Source organism: Pseudophryne corroboree, chromosome 8 (assembly GCF_028390025.1).
Source record: "Pseudophryne corroboree isolate aPseCor3 chromosome 8, aPseCor3.hap2, whole genome shotgun sequence".
NCBI lineage: Eukaryota > Metazoa > Chordata > Amphibia > Anura > Myobatrachidae > Pseudophryne > Pseudophryne corroboree.
Window position 1 is genome coordinate 54,872,971 of NC_086451.1, and position 20,578 is coordinate 54,893,548.

At 49.7% G+C, this 20,578-nt stretch overlaps 1 protein-coding gene across 1 annotated transcript in view; it reads left to right on the forward strand.

Moving 5' to 3' along the window:
- Positions 1-386: 386 nt before the first annotated feature.
- Positions 387-20,578, forward strand: part of LOC134948437 (uncharacterized) — a 261,952-nt gene continuing 241,760 nt past the window's right edge. Inside the window, exon 1 of the mRNA XM_063936399.1 lies at positions 387-462. The gene's annotated coding sequence lies outside the window, so the exon portion shown is untranslated. The remainder of the gene's footprint in view (positions 463-20,578) is intronic.

Below are 20,578 nucleotides of genomic sequence, written 5' to 3' on the forward strand. Positions count from 1 at the left end.
TACTGTACAACATGACTAAACGGGGTTATGACACAAGGTCACACTCCTACAAATGTCATACCGAAAGGTGTTCGCACAAAAATGGGACATGGCTTTGTGACAACTAGGCCACGCCCCCATTTTTTGTGCATGCATGATAGTGGCTCTTGCCTATGGATCTTTCCTGGCTCTTTGCCTCTGACTGGTTGGCCACCCCTGCTGTAGTTCTTTCCTTACTTCAGTAATTTGTAAGGACACTAGAGGGTACTGTGGATACATGTATGTTATACTCTGCAAGTCTCATTTGTAAAATGACAGGATTTAGAAAACAAATGGGAAAATATTTTTTTTCTTAGGTATAAGATGTAGTTTGTTATGGTGTGTACACACGGTGATATATTTTCTTACGATTCTGACGATCCGATGCGATGCCGATGTGCGGTCCCAAGTGTTCGGCATCGCAAGCCTAGATAGACTGTGAAGGTAAGTCAATTTTGACTATCTCGTAGAAAAGATACTTAGCCAAAATCGCACATAGGGGGTCATTCCGAGTTGATCGCTAGCTGCCGTTGTTCACAGCTCAGCGATCAGGCTAAAAATCGTAATTTCTGCGTTTGCGTATGCAATGCGCAGGCACGTCGTAAGGGTACAATGAGCATCGTGGGTTTGCACAGAGTGTAACGAACATTCCAGTCGCACGGCTGAACGCAGGAAGAGTGACATGAAGTGGGCGTTTCTGGGTGTCAACTGACCGTTTTCAGGGAATGCTTAGAAAAACGCAGACGTGGCTGGGCGGGTGTGTGACGTCAAAAGCCGTCCCTCCGTCGTTAGAATCAACGCCCACGAAGAGTAAGTACAGGGCTGGTCTTGTTTTGCACAAAATGATTTTGCAGGCACTCTGCTGCACAAGCGTTCGCACTTCTGCAAAGCAAAAATACACTCCCCGGTGGGCGGCGACAATGCGTTTGCACGGCTGCTAAAAACTGCTAGCAAGCGATCAACTCGGAATGACCCCCAAAGTCCATATCGCAAGCACAGTCATTATGTGCTTGCGATGCCGACCTAGCCTCCGTCGCATAGTGAGAATCGGGGTTAGCCCGAATCTCACTGTGTGTATGCACCTTCAGACAGTGTTTCTAACCATCTAATCAAGACACTCGCCAGTAGTGTACTATTTGCAGAAAATAATATTTCTCTAACGTCCTAGTGGATGCTGGGGACTCCGTAAGGACCATGGGGAATAGACGGGCTCCGCAGGAGACATGGGCACTTTAAGAAAGAATTTAGATTCTGGTGTGCTCTGGCTCCACCCTCTATGTCCCTCCTCCAGACCTCAGTTTGAGACTGTGCCCGGACGAGCTGGGTCCTGTTCAGTGAGCTCTCCTGAGCTTGCTGTGAGAAAGTATTTTGTTAGGTTTTTTATTTTCTCTGACGTCCTAAGTGGATGCTGGGACTCCGTAAGGACCATGGGGATTAGCGGCTCCGCAGGAGACTGGGCACAACTAAAGAAAGCTTTAGGACTACCTGGTGTGCACTGGCTCCTCCCACTAAGACCCTCCTCCAGACCTCAGTTAGATTCTTGTGCCCGGCTGAGCTGGATGCACACTAGGGGCTCTCCTGAGCTCCTAGAAAGAAAGTATATTTAGGTTTTTTATTTTACAGTGAGATCTGCTGGCAACAGACTCACTGCAGCGAGGGACTAAGGGGAGAAGAAGCGAACCTACCTAACAGGTGGTAGTTTGGGCTTCTTAGGCTACTGGACACCATTAGCTCCAGAGGGATCGACCGCAGGACCTGACCTTGGTGTTCGTTCCCGGAGCCGCGCCGCCGTCCACCTTACAGAGCCAGAAGCATGAAGAGTCCGGAAAATCGGCGGGAGAAGACTTCGGTCTTCACCAAGGTAGCGCACAGCACTGCAGCTGTGCGCCATTGCTGCTCATGTACACCTCACACTCCGGTCACTGATAGGTGCAGGGCGCTGGGGGGGGCGCCCTGAGGGCAATATATGACACCTTGGCTGGCAAATCTACATCATATATAGTCCTAGAGGCTATATAGATGTAAAATTACCCCTGCCAGTATTCCAGAAAAAGCGGGAGAAAGTCCGCCGAAAAAGGGGCGGGGCTTCTCCCTCAGCACACTGGCGCCATTTTCTCTTCACAGTGCAGCTGGAAGACAGCTCCCCAGGCTCTCCCCTGTAGTTTTCAGGCTCAAAGGGTTAAAAAGAGAGGGGGGGCACTAAATTTAGGCGCAATATATGTATACAAGCAGCTACTTGGGGAAAAATCACTCAGTTATAGAGTTAATCCCTGCATTATATAGCGCTCTGGTGTGTGCTGGCATACTCTCTCTCAGTCTCCCCAAAGGACTTTGTGGGGTCCTGTCCTCAGTCAGAGCATTCCCTGTGTGTGTGCGGTGTGTCGGTACGGCTGTATCGACATGTTGGATGAGGAAGGTTACGTGGAGGCGGAGCAGAGGCCGATAAATGGGATGTCGCCCCCTGTGGGGCCGACACCAGAGTGGATGGATAGGTGGAAGGTATTAACCGACAGTGTCAACTCCTTACATAAAAGGCTGGATGACGTAACAGCTGTGGGACAGCCGGCTTCTCAGCCCGCGCCTGCCCAGGCGTCTCAAAGGCCATCAGGGGCTTAAAAAAACGCCCGTTACCTCAGATGGCAGACACAGATGTCGACACAGAGTCTGACTCCAGTGTCGACGAGGTTGAGACATATACACAATCCACTAGGAACATCCGTTACATGATCTCGGCAATGAAAAATGTGTTACGCATTTTCTGACATGAACCCAAGTACCACATAAAATAAGAATTTACTTACCGATAATTCTATTTCTCGTAGTCCGTAGTGGATGCTGGGGACTCCGTAAGGACCATGGGGAATAGCGGCTCCGCAGGAGACTGGGCACAAAAGTAAAGCTTTAGAGCTACCTGGTGTGCACTGGCTCCTCCCCCCATGACCCTCCTCCAAGCCTCAGTTAGGATACTGTGCCCGGACGAGCGTACACAATAAGGAAGGATTTTGAATCCCGAGTAAGACTCATACCAGCCACACCAATCACACCATATAACTTGTGATCTAAACCCAGTTAACAGCATGATAACAGAGGAGCCTCTAGAAAAGATGGCTCACTACAGCAATAACCCGATTTTTTGGTAACAATAACTATGTACCAGTATTGCAGACAATCCGCACTTGGGATGGGCGCCCAGCATCCACTACGGACTACGAGAAATAGAATTATCGGTAAGTAAATTCTTATTTTCTCTAACGTCCTAAGTGGATGCTGGGGACTCCGTAAGGACCATGGGGATTATACCAAAGCTCCCAAACGGGCGGGAGAGTGTGGATGACTCTGCAGCACCAAATGAGAGAACTCCAGGTCCTCCTCAGCCAGGGTATCAAATTTGTAGAATTTTACAAACGTATTTGCTCCTTACCAAGTAGCTGCTCGGCAAAGTTGTAAAGCCGAGACCCCTCGGGCAGCCGCCCAAGATGAGCCCATCTTCCTTGTGGAATGGGCTTTTACAGATTTTGGCTGTGGCAGGCCTGCCACAGAATGTGCAAGCTGAATTGTACTACAAATCCAACGAGCAATAGTCTGCTTAGAAGCAGGAGCACCCAGCTTGTTGGGTGCATACAGAATAAACAACGAGTCAGATTTTCTGACTCCAGCCGTCCTGGAAACCTATATTTCCAGGGCTCTGACAACGTCTAGCAACTTGGAGTCCTCCAAGTCCCTAGTAGCCGCAGGCACCACAATAGGTTGATTCAGGTGAAACGCTGAAAACCACCTTAGGGAGAAACTGAGGACAAGTCCTCAATTCCGCCCTGTCCGAATGGAAAATCAGATGAGGGCTTTTACAGGATAAAGCCGCCAATTCTGACACGCACCTGGCCCAGGCCAGGGCCAACAGCATGACCACTTTCCATGTGAGATATTTTATCTCCACATATTTAAGTGGTTCAAACCAATGTGACTTTTGGAACCCAAAAACTACATTTAGATCCCAAGGTGCCACTGGAGGCACAAAAGGAGGCTGTATATACAGTACCCCTTTCACAAACGTCTGAACTTCAGGGACTGAAGCTAGTTCTTTTTGGAAGAAAATTGACAGGGCCGAAATTTGAACCTTAATGGACCCCCATTTCAGGCCCATAGACACTCCTGTTTGCAGGAAATGTAGGAATCGACCTAGTTGAAAAATTCCTCCGTCGGGGCCTTACTGGCCTCGCACCACGCAACATATTTTCGCCAAATGCGGTGATAATGTTTTGCGGTTATATCTTTCCTGGCTTTGATCAGGATAGGAATGACTTCATCCGGAATGCCTTTCTCCTTCAGGATCCGGCGTTCAACCGCCATGCCGTCAAACGCAGCCGCGGTAAGTCTTGGAACAGACAGGGTCCTTGCTGGAGCAGGTCCCTTCTTAGAGGTAGAGGCCACGGATCCTCCGTGAGCATCTCTTGAAGTTCCGGTTACCAAGTCCTTCTTGGCCAATCCGGAGCCACGAATATAGTGCTTACTCCTCTCCATCTTATAATTCTCAGTACCTTGGGTATGAGAGGCAGAGGAGGGAACACATACACTGACTGGTACACCCACTGTGTTACCAGAGCGTCCACAGCTATTGCCTGAGGGTCCCTTGACCTGGCGCAATACTTGTCGAGTTTTATAAACATGTGGAAGACTTCTGGGTGAAGTCCCCACTCTCCCGGGTGGAGGTCGTGTCTGCTGAGGAAGTCTGCTTCCCAGTTGTCCACTCCCGGAATGAATACTGCTGACAGTGCTATCACATGATTTTCCGCCCAGCGAAGAATCCTTGCAGCTTCTGCCATTGCCCTCCTGCTTCTTGTGTCACCCTGTCTGTTTACGTGGGTGACTGCCGTGATGTTCTCCGAATGGATCAACTCCGGGTGACCTTGAAGCAGAGGTCTTGCTGAGCTTAGAGCATTGTAAATGGCCCTTAGCTTCAGGATATTTATGTGAAGTGATGTCTCCAGGCTTGACCATAAGCTCTGGAAATTCCTTCCCTGTGTGACTGCTCCCCAGCCTCGCAGGCTGGCATCCGTGGTCACCAGGACCCAGTCCTGAATGTGCGGCCCTCTAGAAGATGAGCACTCTGCAACCACCACAGGAGAGACACCCTTGTGCTTGGTGACAGGGTTATCCGCTGATGCATCTGAAGATGCGACCCGGACCATTTGTCCAGCAGGTCCCACTGGAAAGTTCTCGCGTGGAATCTGCCGAATGGGATTGCTTCGTAGGAAGCCACCATTTTTCCCAGAACCATTTCATTGATGTACTGAGACTTGGCTCGGTTATAGGAGGTTCCCGACTAGCTCGGATAACTCCCTGACTTTCTCCTCCGGGAGAAACACCTTTTTCTGGACTGTGTCCAGGATCATCCCTAGGAACAGAAGACGAGTCGTCGGAATCAGCTGCGATTTTGGAATATTGAGAATCCAATCGTGCTGCCGCAACACTACCTGAGATAGTGCTACACCGACCTCCAACTGTTCCCTGGATCTTACCCTTATCAGGGAATCGTCCAAGTAAGGGATAACTAAAATTCCCTTCCTTCGAAGGAGTATCATCATTTCGGCCATTACCTTGGTAAAGACCCGGGGTGCCGTGGACCATCCATACGGCAGCGTCTGAAACTGATAGTGACAGTTCTGTACCATAAACCTGAGGTACCCTTGGTGAGAAGGGTAAATTGGGACATGAAGGTAAGCATCCTTGATGTCCCGAGACATCATGTAGTCCCCTTCTTCCAGGTTCGCAATCACTGCTCTGAGTGACTCAATCTTGAATTTGAACCTCCGTATGTAAGTGTTCAAGATTTTAGATTTAGAATCGGTCTCACCGAGCCGTCCGGCTTCGGTACCACAACAGTGTGGAATAATACCCCGTTCCCTGTTGCAGGAGGGGTACCTTGATTATCACCTGCTGGGAATACAGCTTGTGAATGGCTTCCAAAACTGCCTCCCTGTCAGAAGGAGACATCGGTAAAGCCGACTTTAGGAAACGGCGAGGGGGAGACGTCTCGAATTCCAATTTGTACCCCTGAGATATCACCTGAAGGATCCAGGGGTCTACTTGCGAGTGAGCCCACTGCGCGCTGAAATTCATTGAGACGGGCCCCCACCGTGCCTGATTCTGCTTGTAAAGCCCCAGCGTCATACTGAGGGCTTGGCTGAGGCGGGAGAGGGCTTCTGTTCCTGGGAACTGGCTGATTTCTGCAGCCTTTTTCCTCTCCCTCTGTCACGGGGCAGAAATGAGGAACCTTTTGCCCCCTTGCCCACGAAAAGACTGCGCCTGATAATACGGCGTCTTCTTATGTTGAGAGGCGACCTGGGGTACAAACGTGGATTTCCCAGCTGTTGCCGTGGCCACCAGGTCTGAAAGACCGACCCCAAATAACTCCTCCCCTTAATAAGGCAATACTTCCAAATGCCGTTTGGAATCCGCATCACCTGACCACTGTAGTGTCCATAACCCTCTACTTGCAGAAATGGACAACGCACTTAGACTTGATGCCAGTCGGCAAATATTCCGCTGTGCATCACACATATATAGAAATGCATCTTTTAAATGCTCTATAGGCAATAATATACTGTCCCTATCTAGGGTATCAATATTTTCAGTCAGGGAATCCGACCACGCCAACCCAGCACTGCACATCCAGGCTGAGGCGATTGCTGGTCGCAGTATAACACCAGTGTGTGTGTAAATACATTTTAGGATACCCTCCTGCTTTCTATCAGCAGGATCCTTAAGGGCGGCCATCTCAGGAGAGGGTAGAGCCCTTGTTCTTACAAGCGTGTGAGCGCTTTATCCACCCTAGGGGGTGTTTCCCAACGCATCCTAACCTCTGGCGGGAAAGGATATAATGCCAATAACATTTTAGAAATTATCAGTTGTTATCGGGGGAAACCCACGCATCATCACACACCTCATTTAATTTCTCAGATTCAGGAAAACTACAGGTAGTTTTTCCTCACCGAACATAATACCCCTTTTTGGTGGTACTCGTATTATCAGAAATGTGTAAAACATTTTTCATTGCCTCAATCATGTAACGTGTGGCCCTACTGGAAGTCACATTTGTCTCTTCACCGTCGACACTGGAGTCAGTATCCGTGTCGGCGTCTATATCTGCCATCTGAGGTAACGGGCGCTTTAGAGCCCCTGACGGCCTATGAGACGTCTGGACAGGCACAAGCTGAGTAGCCGGCTGTCTCATGTCAACCACTGTCTTTTATACCGAGCTGACACTGTCACGTAATTCCTTCCAACAGTTCATCCACTCAGGTGTCGACCCCCTAGGGGGTGACATCACTATTACAGGTAATCTGCTCCGTCTCCACATCATTTTTCTCCTCATACATGTCGACACAAACGTACCGACACACAGCACACACACAGGGAATGCTCTGATAGAGGACAGGACCCCGCTAGCCCTTTGGGGAGACAGAGGGAGAGTTTGCCAGCACACACCAGAGCGCTATATATATACAGGGATAACCTTATATAAGTGTTTTTCCCCTTATAGCTGCTGTATTTTTAATACTGCGCGTAATTAGTGCCCCCCTCTCTTTTTTAACCCTTTCTATAGTGTAGTGACTGCAGGGGAGAGCCAGGGAGCTTCCCTCCAACGGAGCTGTGAGGGAAAATGGCGCCAGTGTGCTGAGGAGATAGGCTCCGCCCCCTTCTCGGCGGCCTTATCTCCCGTTTTTCTGTGTATTCTGGCAGGGGTTAAATTCATCCATATAGCCCAGGAGCTATATGTGATGCATTTTTTTGCCATCCAAGGTGTTTTTATTGCGTCTCATGGCGCCCTCCCCCCAGCGCCCTGCACCCTCAGTGACCGGAGTGTGAAGTGTGCTGAGAGCAATGGCGCACAGCTGCAGTGCTGTGTGCTACCTTGTTGAAGACAGGACGTCTTCTGCCGCCGATTTTCTGGACCTCTTCTGTCTTCTGGCTCTGTAAGGGGGCCGGCGGCGCGGCTCTGGGACCTATCCATGGCTGGGCCTGTGATCGGTCCCTCTGGAGCTAATGTCCAGTAGCCTAAGAAGCCCAATCCACTCTGCACGCAGGTGAGTTCGCTTCTTCTCCCCTTAGTCCCTCGATGCAGTGAGCCTGTTGCCAGCAGGTCTCACTGAACATAAAAAACCTAAAACTAAACTTTTCACTAAGCAGCTCAGGAGAGCCACCTAGTGTGCACCCTTCTCGTTCGGGCACAAAAATCTAACTGAGGCTTGGAGGAGGGTCATGGGGGGAGGAGCCAGTGCACACCAGGTAGTTCTAAAGCTTTACTTTTGTGCCCAGTCTCCTGCGGAGCCGCTATTCCCCATGGTCCTTACGGAGTCCCCAGCATCCACTTAGGACGTTCGAGAAAAGGGGTTTTATGTTTGGGGAGAAAAAGCAGCCAGTGTTTTGTTCCCCCATCAGATGAATGAATGAAGTGTGTAAAGAAGCGTGGGTTCCCCCAATAAGAAACTGGTAATTTCTAAAAAGTTACTGATGGCGTACCCTTTTCCCGCCAGAGGATAGGTCACATTGGGAGATATCCCTTAGGGTGGATAAGGCGCTCACACGTTTGTCAAAAGGTGGCACTGCCGTCTTAGGATACGGCCACCTTGACGGAACCTGCTGATAAAATGCAGGAGGCGATCCTGAAGTCTGTATATACACACTCAGGTTATATACTGAGACCTGCAATTGCCTCAGCATAAATAGTGCTGCTGCAGCGTGGTCTGATACCCTGTCAGATAATATTAATACTCTAAGACAGGGATAATATTTTGCTAACATTGAGCATATTAAAGACGTTGTCTTATATATAAAGGATGCACAGAGGGATATGTACCGGCTGGCATCCAGAATTAATGCAATGTCCATTCTGCCAGAAGGGTATTAGAAACCCGGCAGTGGACAGGTGATGCTGCCTGTAAAAGGCACATGGAGATTCTGCCTTATAAGGGTGAGGAATTGTTTGGGGATGGTCTCTGGGACCTCGTATCCACAGCAACAGCTGGGAAGAAAATTTTTTACCTCAGGTTTCCTCACAGCCTAAGAAAGCACCGTATTTTCAGGTACAGTCCTTTCGGCTTCAGAAAAGCAAGCGGGTCAAAGGCGCTTCCTTTCTGCACAGAGACAAGGGAAGAAGGAAAAAGCTGCACCAGCAGCCAGTTCCCAGGATCAAAAATCTTCCCCCGCTTCCTCTGAGTCCACCGCATGACGCTGGGGCTCCACAGGTGGAGACAGGTGCGGTAGGGGCGCGTCTCGGGAACTTCAGGGACCAGTGGGCTTGCCCACAGGTGGATCTCTAGGTTCTGCAAATAGTATCACAGGGATACAGGCTGGAGTTCGAGGCGACTCCCCCTCGCCGTTACCTCACATCAGCCTTGCCTGCTGCCCTCGGAGAAAGGTAGTACTGGAGGCAATTCACAAGCTGTACTTCCAGCAGGTGAAATCAAGGTACCCCTCCTTCAACAGGGCCGGGGTTACTATTCCAAAATGTTGTGGTACCGAAATCAGACGGTTCGGTGAGACCCATTCTAAAATTGAAAGCCTTGAACACTTATATACGAAGGTTCAAGTTCAAAATGGAATCGCTCAGGGCGATTATTGCAAGCCTGGAGAATTTCATGGTATCACTGGACATCAAGGATGATTACCTGCATGTCCCTATTTACCCTCTTCACCAGGAGTACCTCAATATTGTGGTACAGGATTGTCATTACCAATTCCAGACGTTGCCGTTGGTCTGTCCCCGGCACCGAGGTATTTACCAAGGTAATGGCCGAAATAATTATCCCGTATTTGGACGATCTCCTTATAAAGGCGAGGTCCAGGGAGCAGTTGTTCGTCGGAGTAGCACTATCTCGGGAAGTGCTACAACAGCAAGGCTGGATTCTGAATATTCCAAAGTCGCAGCTGGTTCCTACGACGCGTCTACTGTTCCTGGGTATGGTTCTGGACACAGAAAAGGATAAAAAAGGTTTCTCCCGGAGGAGAAGTCCAAGGAGTTGTTGTCTCTAGACAGAGACCTCCTAATACGTATACAGGTGTCGGTGCATCAATGCACGCGAGCCCTGGGAAAGATGGTAGCTTCTTACGAAGAAATTCCATTCGCCAGGTCCCATGCAAGGATTTTCCAGTGGGATCTGTTGGACAAGTGGTCCGGGTCGCATCTTCAGATGCATCGGCGGATAACCCTGTCTCCAAGGGTCAGGGTGTCGCTGTTGTGGTGGCTGCAGAGTGCTCATCTTCTAAGGGGGCAGATTCGGCATACAGGACTGGGTCCTGGATGCCAGCCTTCGAGGCTGGGGGGCAGTCACACAGGGAAGGAACTTCCAAGGCTATGGAAAAGTCAGGAGACTTCCCTACAAATAAATATTCTGGAACTGAGGGCCACTTACAATGCCCTAAGTCAGGCTAGACCCCTGCTTCAACACCGGCCGGTGCTGATCCAGTCAGACAACATCACGGCGGTCGCTCATGTAAACCGACAGGGCGGCACAAGAAGCAGGATGGCGATGGCAGAAGCCACAAGGATTCTCCAATGGGCGGAAAATCATGTGTTAGCACTGTCAGCAGTGTTCATTCCCGGAGTGGACAACTGAGAAGCAGACTTTCTCAGAAGACACGACCTCCACCCGGGTGAGTGGGGACTTCATCCAGAAGTCTTCCAAATGATTGTACACCATTGGGAAAGGCCACAGGTGGACATGATGGCGTCCCGCCTCAACTAAAAGTTACAAAGATATTGCGCCAGGTCAAGGACCCTCAGGCGATAGCTGTGGACGCTCTGGTAACACCGTGGGTGTACCAGTCGGTGTATGTGTTCCCTTCTCTGCCTCTCTTACCCAGGGTAATGAGAATAATAAGAAGGAGAGGAGTAAGAACTATACTCATTGTTCCGGGTTGGCCAAGAAGAGCTTGGTAACCAGAACTCCAAGAAATGATCTCAGAGGACCCATGGCCTCTGCCGCTCAGACAGGACCTGCTGCAGCAGGGGGCCTGTCTGTTCCAAGACGTACCGTGGCTGCGTTTGACGGCATGGCGGTTGAACGCCGGATCCTGAAGGAAAAGGGAATTCCGGAGGAAGTTATCCCTACGCTATCTAAAGCTAGGAAAGAAGTGAACGCAAACCATTATCACCACATATGGCGGAAATATGTTGCGTACTGTGAGGCCAGGAAGGCCCCAAAGGAGAAATTTCAGCTAGGTCGATTTCTGCACTCCCTACAGTCAGAGGTGACTAGGGGCCTAAAATTGGGTTCCATTAAGGTCCAGATTTCGGCTCTATCGATTTTCTTCCAAAATTGAACTGGCTTCACTGCCTGAAGTTCAGACTTTTGTTAAGGGAGTGCTGCATAGTCAGCCCCCGTTTTTGCCTCCAGTGGCACCGTGGGATCTCAATGTGGTGTTGGAATTCCTGAAGTCGCATTGGGTTGAGCCACTTAAATCCGTGGAGCTATAATAAAACCTCACGTGGAAAGTGGTCATTCTGTGGGCCTTGGCGTCGGCCAGGCGTGTATCAGAATTGGCGGCTTTGTCATACAAAAGCCCTTATCTGTATTTTATATGGATAAGGCGGAATTGAGGACTCGTTCCCAATTCCTTCCTAAGGTGGTATCAGTTTTTCATGTGAACCAACCTATTGTGGTGCCTGCGGCTACTTGGGACTTGGAGGATTCCAAGTTACTGGACGTAGTCAGGGCCCTGAAAAGTATATGTTTCCAGGACAGCTGGAGTCAAGAAACTGACTCGCTATTTCTCCTGTATGCACCCAACAAGCTGGGTGCTCCTGCTTCTAAGCAGACGATTGCTCGCTGGATCTGTAGCACGATTCAACTTGCACATTCTGCGGCTGGACTGCCGCACCCTAAATCTGTAAAAGCCCATTCCACGAGGAAAGTGGGCTCTTCTTGGGCGGCTGCCCGAGGGGTCTCGGCTTTACAACTTTGCCGAGCTGTTACTTGGTCGGGTTCAAACATTTTTGTAAGAGTCTACAAGTTGATACCCTGGCTGAGGAGGACCTAGAGTTTGCTCATTCGGTGCTGCAGAGTCATCCGCACTCTCCCGCCCGTTTGGGAGCTTTGGTATAATCCCCATGGTCCTTACGGAGTCCCAGCATCCACTTAGGACGTCAGAGAAAATAAGATTTTACTCACCGGTAAATCTATTTCTCGTAGTCCGTAGTGGATGCTGGGCGCCCATCCCAAGTGCGGATTGTCTGCAATACTTGTTTATAGTTATTGCCTAACTAAAGGGTTATTGTTGAGCCATCTGTTGAGAGGCTCAGTTATATTTCATACTGTTAACTGGGTATAGTATCACGAGTTATACGGTGTGATTGGTGTGGCTGGTATGAGTCTTACCCGGGATTCAAAATCCTTCCTTATTGTGTCAGCTCTTCCGGGCACAGTATCCTAACAGGTCTGGAGGAGGGTCTTAGTGGGAGGAGCCAGTGCACACCAGGTAGTCCTAAAGCTTTCTTTAGTTGTGCCCAGTCTCCTGCGGAGCCGCTAATCCCCATGGTCCTTACGGAGTCCCAGCATCCACTACGGACTACGAGAAATAGATTTACCGGTGAGTAAAATCTTATTTTCAGGGAGCTCTGCTGGCAACAGACTCCCTGCATCGTGGGACAGAGGGGAGAGAAGCAGCCCTACTCTCTGAAGCTAGGTCCTGCTTCTTAGGCTACTGGACACCATTAGCTCCAGAGGGATCGTACACAGGATCTCACCCTCGTCGTCCGATCCCAGAGCTTTGGTATAATCCCCATGGTCCTTACGGAGTCCACAGCATCCACTAAGACGTTAGAGAAAATAAGATTTTACTTACCGGTAAATCTATTTCTCGTTGTCCGTAGTGGATGCTGGGCGCCCGTCCCAAGTGCGGACTTCTTCTGCAATGCTTGTATATAGTTATTGCTTCAATAAGGGTTATGTTATGGTTGCATCAGGGTTGGACCTGTTGCTCTGTTGTTTTTCATACTGTTGAATGGGTATATTTATCTCAAGTTATACGGTGTGATTGGTGTGGCTGGTATGAATCTTGCCCTGGATTACCAAAATCCTTTCCTTGTACTGTCAGCTCTTCCGGGCACAGTTTCTCTAAATGAGGTCTGGAGGAGGGACATAGAGGGAGGAGCCAGAGCACACCAGAATCTAAAGTCTTTCTTAAAGTGCCCATGTCTCCCGCGGAGCCCGTCTATTCCCCATGGTCCTTACGGAGTCCCCAGCATCCACTACGGACTACGAGAAATAGATTTACCGGTAAGTAAAATCTTATTTTTTGTTCTATTAAGTATAATTAATTTAAAAAGGGACATTTTGTTGGTTTAACACAGCTTTTTTAACTACATCAGTACGTCATGCACAAACCTTTCCCATATTGTTATCCAGATACAGTAGTCACATTTACTAATTATTACTGAGTGAATATACACACTAATTTGGATAAACAAAATCTTGATTTTTGCTATGAACCTCTGAAACATGTTCACCTTTAATTTGAACTTCAGCTGGTCCTGCTATATCATGTAGCTGCATATAACATTCTTCAGTCAAATGACGCACCAATTATGATGTTTATTATGCTCCTAACCTATGGTTGAAAGGTTCTGGCCATGTCCAAATTTAGTATTTTTTATTGTTGGCAAATTCTGTAGATTCTCAAAGGGACTGAGGTCTCGTTTGACCATTAAATCTTCCCCCACTTGTTATAAGGGTCTCCCACATGCTTTCTGGCAAACTATATAGTAAAAGAGAGCGCATTATGCGCTCTCTTTTACTATATATTTATATATTATAGTTTTTGTTAGTTTACCTTGGGATATCAGATTACCTTATGAGAGCTGCTACTTATGCCAGCAATAGATAATATTTGTGGTCTTTAGGTTTTTAATTATTGAAGCGCCTGATTTTGATTCCTTTTTGTAAGGTATTTTAGATTTTCTGGCAAACTAGGTGAGATTTCTTTGTGTCGCTTCCCCAAAACTGTAGCTTTAGCTTTCTGACTGGTACTGTACTTCTGTTAGTTTGTCTTTCTCGGGTGTGGTAGGGTATGCCGGTTGCCGGGCTCCCGGCGACCAGCATACCGGCGCCGGAATCCTGACCGCCAGCATACTGACAGCTGGGTGAGCACAAATGAGCCCCTTGCGGGCGAGCTACGCTCGCCACGCTATCTATTCTCCCTCCAGGGGGGTCGTGGACCCCAAGAGGGAGAAAAGATGTCGGTATGCCGGCGGTCGGGATTCCGGCACTGGTATGCTAGTCGTCCGGAGTCAGGCCGCCGGCAAACAGAAGACCACACGTTTTTCTGTGCTTGATATATCCCCCATGGCCTCTTTCCTTGTGAATCACATTGTGTCCTTCCTGGTTTTCCCATCTTTATGTGTCCCTTGGTATCCTGGTTTTCTGATCCTAGTATACATGTATGTGCCTTTCCGTGTCTACTTATGACCCTTTCTTGCATTGTGTCTTCCTTCCTAGTATTTCCAATTCACAAGTTAGCTCCTTGTCCGCTTTTTTGTCTTTTATGCAATTCAGAGTGCAGCATTCCATTGTGGCGCTTAAATAAATGTATAAGGCCTTGTCCAGTTCAGGGTGATCATTGCATGAGCAGATACACTGGCAATCAGGGCCTCTGTTTGCAATGTCAACGTGAACATGCTGTTGAATATAAATAATATATGCTTCCAGCATTAACATTAGATTACAATCTGATGCAAGCAGGGCCCTTCTTCCTTAACCACTGTTCTCACGTGCACTTCTGTCAAGCGCTGTCAGGGGCTGCAGAGCACTCTGGGACTTTACCAAAAAACAACAGTATTGGTAATATAATGCAATTGTGTCAGTAGCACTTTCATTTACAGATAATAGAGCGTGGAACATCTTTTCTATTTTGTCCTAGAGGATGATGGGCACTCTCAAAAGACCATGGGGTATAGACGGGAGCCGCAGGAGACATGGGCACTTTAAGACTTTCAAAGGGGCGTGACCTGGCTCCTCCCTCTATATCCCTCCCCAGACTCAGTTTTAGAAATGTGCCCGGATGAGACACAGGGCACTCGGGGAGCTCTTAGAATTTCTCTGAAAAGACTTAATGTTAGGTTTTTTATTTTGGGGAGATCTGCTGGCTACAGACTCCCTGCTTCGTGGGAAAGAGGGGAGAGCAGTCTAGACCCACTTCTAATGAGTTTCAGGGCTCTGCTGCTGCTGACAGGATGCCTTCAGCTCCTGAGGGGAGATGAACGCCGGGCTCTCCTGGATGCTCCCTCCTACAGCTTGCCGTCCCCCCTCTTCAGCCAGAAGTCAGAAGACGGCATATAAGAGGTACCGCACAGCGGCTTGCTCAGTGCGTGCCAGGCTCCCGTTCAGGTCACACCGCTGGGTGCAGGGCGCTGGGGGGTGCTCCCTGGGGAGCTTGTTACCTCTATAAACTGGCTGGCCATGATATTCAGTGCCCAGGCACTGTCCGCAATACCCCCGCCAGGATAAATATATAAAATTAAGCGGGACGAAGCGCGCCATGTTGGGGGCGGGGCTTCTTCCTCACTGCTCACTGGCGCCATTTTCCTCCTCCTCAGTGAAGTCGCTGGTCCTTCCTCACCCGCAGCAAGTACCAGGGGGCTCAAAACAAGGGTGGGGGGCATATTTATTTATTATAAGTAAAGCGCAGCAGCTCTGGGACATTTATTAGTGTGGTCAGACCTGCTTATTTGGCGCTGGGGTGTGAGCTGGCTATTTCCCTTTGTGTTCCCTCACAGGCTTGGTGTGTGTGCTGTCTCTGAGTAGTCGACATGTCGGAGGCAGATTATCCTTCTTCGGGGGATAATTTATCAGGGACACCAAATATTTTGGGGGTGGCCCTGTCGGCACCGCCGACTGCAGATTGGTTAACTACATTGAATGCCTTGCATGCTAGTATCACGTCATTAAATCAAAAATTTGATCAGTCTGAATCTCAATCCCAGGTGTGGAAAAGATCAGTGGAGGACGCTTTACTACAAATGCAAGACCCTGCGGGGTCGCACAAGCGTAGTTTTGACCAGTTAGTTGACACGGGTACCGACACGGACTCGGAGGCCGATGTCGATTATGCTGATTCTAGGTTGGACCCTAAATTGGCTAAGAGTATTCAGTATATGATTGTTGCTGTCAAAGATATCTTGAATATTAATGAGGACCCTATTACACCTGAAACCAGGGTCCTTATTTACAAGGAAAAGAAGCGCTCGGTTACCTTTCATCCTTGTTTCGAACTGAATGCTCTCTTTGATAGCATTAGGAACAGGCCTGATAAAAAATTTCTGATTCCTAAAAGGATCAGGGTGGCATACCCCTTTCCCGAGTCTGATAGGGATACGTGGGAAAATCCCCCCACAGTAGACAAAGCCCTGGCGCGTTTGTCAAAACAGATAGCCCTCCCTACAGCCCAATCGGCGGCCCTTAAGGAGCCGGCGGACCGTAAGCAGGAGGCTACCCTAAAGGCTATTTTCACTACTACAGGGACGCTGCTCAGGCCTCTTATTGCGTCTGTGTGGGTCAGTAGTGCTATTGAAAAGTGGGCAGACACTTTGTCTTCTGATTGGGATACTCTGGATAGAGATAACATCCAGGGAACGCTTGGTTATATCAGAGATGCAGCTGCATACTTGAAAGAGGCTGCAAGGGATGCTGGCCTGCTAGGTGCTAAGGCGAATGCTATGTCCGTTGCGGCTAGGCGGGCGCTCTGGACTCACCAGTGGAATGCTGATGCTGATTCCAAGAGAAATATGGAGTCTCTTCCTTTTAAGGGAGGTGAACTTTTCGGGGACGGTCTTACTGATTTAGTATCAGCAGCTACCGCGGGTAAATCTACCTTTTTACCTTCTGTTCCTACGCAACAGAAGAAACCGCCACATTATCAAATGCAGTCCTTTCGGCCCAACAAGTATAGAAGAGGCCGAGGAAACTTCTTCCTGGCTACCAGAGGTAGAGGAAGAGGCAAGAAGGTACCCGCATCCTCGGGTTCCCAAGAGCAGAAGTCCTCCCCGGCTTCTGCCAAATCCACCGCATGACGCCAGGTCTCCCTTACAGGGGCCCGCACCAGTGGGGGCATGCCTAAAGCTTTTCAGTCAGGTCTGGGTTCGTTCGGGTCTAGACCCTTGGGTATTGAGTATTGTGTCCCAAGGGTACAAACTGGAGTTTCAAGACGTTCCCCTTCACCATTTTTTCAGATCAGCCTTACCAGCTTCGCTTCCGGACAGGGCTCTGGTCTGCGGTGCAGTACAAAACTTGTGTCAAAATCAGGTTGTGGTCCCGGTACCCCTGGCACAGCAGGGGCAGGGGTTTTATTCAAGCCTGTTTGTGGTGCCGAAGTCGGATGGCTCGGTAAGACCAATCCTCAACCTGAAATCTCTAAATTTCTTCCTGGTGAAATTCAAATTCAAGATGGAGTCTCTCAGAGCGGTGATCTCCAGTCTGGAGGAGGGGGAATTCATGGTCTCATTGGACATCAAGGACGCCTTCATGTCCCCATTTATCCTCCTTATCAAAGTTTCCTGAGGTTTGCTATCCAGGATACGCACTACCAGTTTCAGACATTGCCGTTTGGTCTATCCACGGCTCCGAGGATTTTCACCAAAATAATGGTAGAAAGGATGGTTCTCCTGCGCAAGCAAGGGGTTACAATTATCCTGTACTTGGACGATCTCCTGATAAAAGCGAGGTCCAAGGACAAATTGTTGCAGGACATTGCACTATCCCTGTCAATTCTACAACAGCACGGCTGGCTCCTGAACTTGCCGAAATCACAGTTAATCCCGACAACCCGGTTGGCGTTTTTGGGCATGATACTGGACACAGTCCAACAGAGAGTGTTCATCCCCATGGAGAAAGCTCGGGAAATTCAGAGTCTGGTAAAACTCTTGCTAAAACCGAAAATGGTCTCCATTCATCAATGCATTCAATTGCTGGGAAAAATGGTGGCGGCATACGAGGCCCTCCAGTTTGGGAGGTTCCATGCCAGAGTGTTCCAGTGGGACCTGTTGGACAAATGGTCCGGATCCCACCTTCATATGCACCGGAGGATAATTCTATCTCCCAACACCAGAGTCTCACTTCTGTGGTGGCTCCACAGCTCTCACCTCCTTGCGGAATGCCGGTTCGGGATCCAGGACTGGATCCTGGTAACCACGGATGCAAGTCTCCGAGGTTGGGGGGCAGTCACTCTGTGGGTGAGCTTCCAAGGAAGATGGTCAAGTCCGGAAACACATCTTCACATAAACGTTCTGGAACTGAGCCATTTACAACGGCCTCCTACAAGCGGAACATCTTCTTCGTAACCTGTCGGTTCTGATCCAATCGGACAATGTCACGGCAGTGGCTTACATCAACCGCCAAGGTGGCACGAGAAGCAGAGCAGCAATGGCAGAAGCCACGAAAATTCTTCGTTGGGCCGAAAAACATACAAGCGCTCTCTCAGCAATATTCATTCCGTGAGTGGACAACTGGGAAGCAGACTTCCTCAGCAGACACGACCTTCATCCAGGAGAGTGTAGCCTCCATCAGGAGGTCTTCGCACTGATCACAGTTCGATGGGGGGTTCCCCATATAGACATGATGACGTCTCGCCTCAACAGAAAACTTCTGAGGTATTGTTCCAGGTCCAGGGACCCTCAGGCGGAGGCAGTGGATGCGCTGACAACACCCTGGGTGTTTCCGTCGGTGTACATTTTCCCTCCGCTTCCTCTCATCTAGGGAGGCCAATGTCGAGCCGTTTTTTCAATCCCAGGATTCGGGATTGAAAAACGGTCAATCCCGGGATTCCCGGGATCCCGGGATTGCAGTAGGGACCAGTGAAGGTTGTAGGGAGCAGCGCTGGAGGGAGGGTGTAGGTAGTGGTGCGGGAGGTAGGGAGGGTGTAGGTAGTGGTACGGGAGGTAGGGAGGGTGTGGGTAGCGGTGCGGGAGGTAGGGAGGGGTAGGTAGCAGTGCGGGAGGGTGGGTGTAGGTAGTGGTGCGGGAGGGAGGATGTAGGTAGCGGCGCGGAAGGGTTGGTAGCGGCGCGAGAGGGAGGGTGGGTGTAAGTAATGACACTTACTATTAGGCGGGTGGCCGCGGCAGCCATGGACTCACTGAACGCTGGAGCATTTCAAATGAAGCGCCGGCCGCCAGCCAACCAGAGCTGGCGGACCGGCAGCCAATCAGGGAAGCGGTCGCAGCAGTGGCGTCTGATTGGCTGCCGAGCCGCCAGCTCTAATTGGCTGGCGGCCGGCGCTGCATTTGAAGTGCTGCCGCGTTCAGCTTGTCCATGGCGGCCGCCCGCCTAATAGTAAGTGTCATTACTTACACCCACCCTCCCGCACATGCGCACTGTAATCCCTTGAATCCCGGGATTGGAAGCTCCAATCCCGGGATTCAAATCCCGGCATTTTTGGGCCCAAATCCCGGGATCCCGCCGATCCCGATCCCGGGATTGGCCTCCCTACTCTCATCCGAAAGGTGTTGAGACTTCTAAAAAGAACAAACATTCCAGCGCTCCTTGTAGCCCCAGATTGGCCAAGGAGAACGTGGTACCCGGATCTTCAAATGTTACTAGTCGACGATCCCTGGCCTCTTCCTCTTCGCGAGGACCTGCTGCGGCAGGGGCTGTTCGTCCACAAAGACTTACAGCGGCTACGTTTGACGGCATGGCGGTTGAACGCCAGATTTTAGCCTGGAAGGGTATTCCCAGTGAAGTTATACCTACTCTTATTCTTGCCAGGAAGGCTGTGACGTCAAAGCACTATCACTGTATTTGGAGGAAATATATTTCCTGGTGCGAGTCCAAGAGAGCTCCAGTGGAGAAATTTGACCTTGGACGTTTTCTCCATTTTCTACATAATGGAGTGGATGCGGGCCTTAAATTAGGCTCCATTAAAGTGCAGATTTCTGCCTTGTCCATTTTCTTTCAGAAACAATTGGCCTCACTTCCTGAAGTGCAGACCTTTGTGAAAGGGGTGTTGCACATCCAACCTCCTTTTGTGCCCCTGTGGCACCTTGGGACCTTAACGTCCTATTATCGTTCCTTCAGTCACATTGGTTTGAACCTTTGCGTGGAGTTAAAATTTCTCACTTGGAAAGTTGTCATTTTGTTGGCGTTGGCATCCGCAAGGCGGGTGTCAGAGTTGGCGGCCTTGTCTCACATGAGCCCTTATTTAATTTTCCATGAAGATAGAGCAGAGTTGCGAACTCGGCAACAATCTGCCAAAGGTGGTTTCCTCTTTTCATATCAACCAACCTATTGTGGTGCCAGTGGCTACTGGCGCTTTGGCTGAGAATAAGTCTCTGGATGTGGTCAGAGCTTTAAAGATTTATGTAGCCAGGACCGCTCCATTGAGGAAAACAGAGTCTCTGTTTATTTTTTATGCTCCCAATAAGATTGGGGTTCCTGCTTCCAAGCAGACCATTGCCCACTGGATATGTCAGACGATTCAGCAGGTATATTCAACGGCAGGCTTGCCGTTGCCGAAATCAGTGAAGGCCCATTCCACTAGGAAGGTGGGTTCGTCCTGGGCGGCTGCCCGGGGTGTC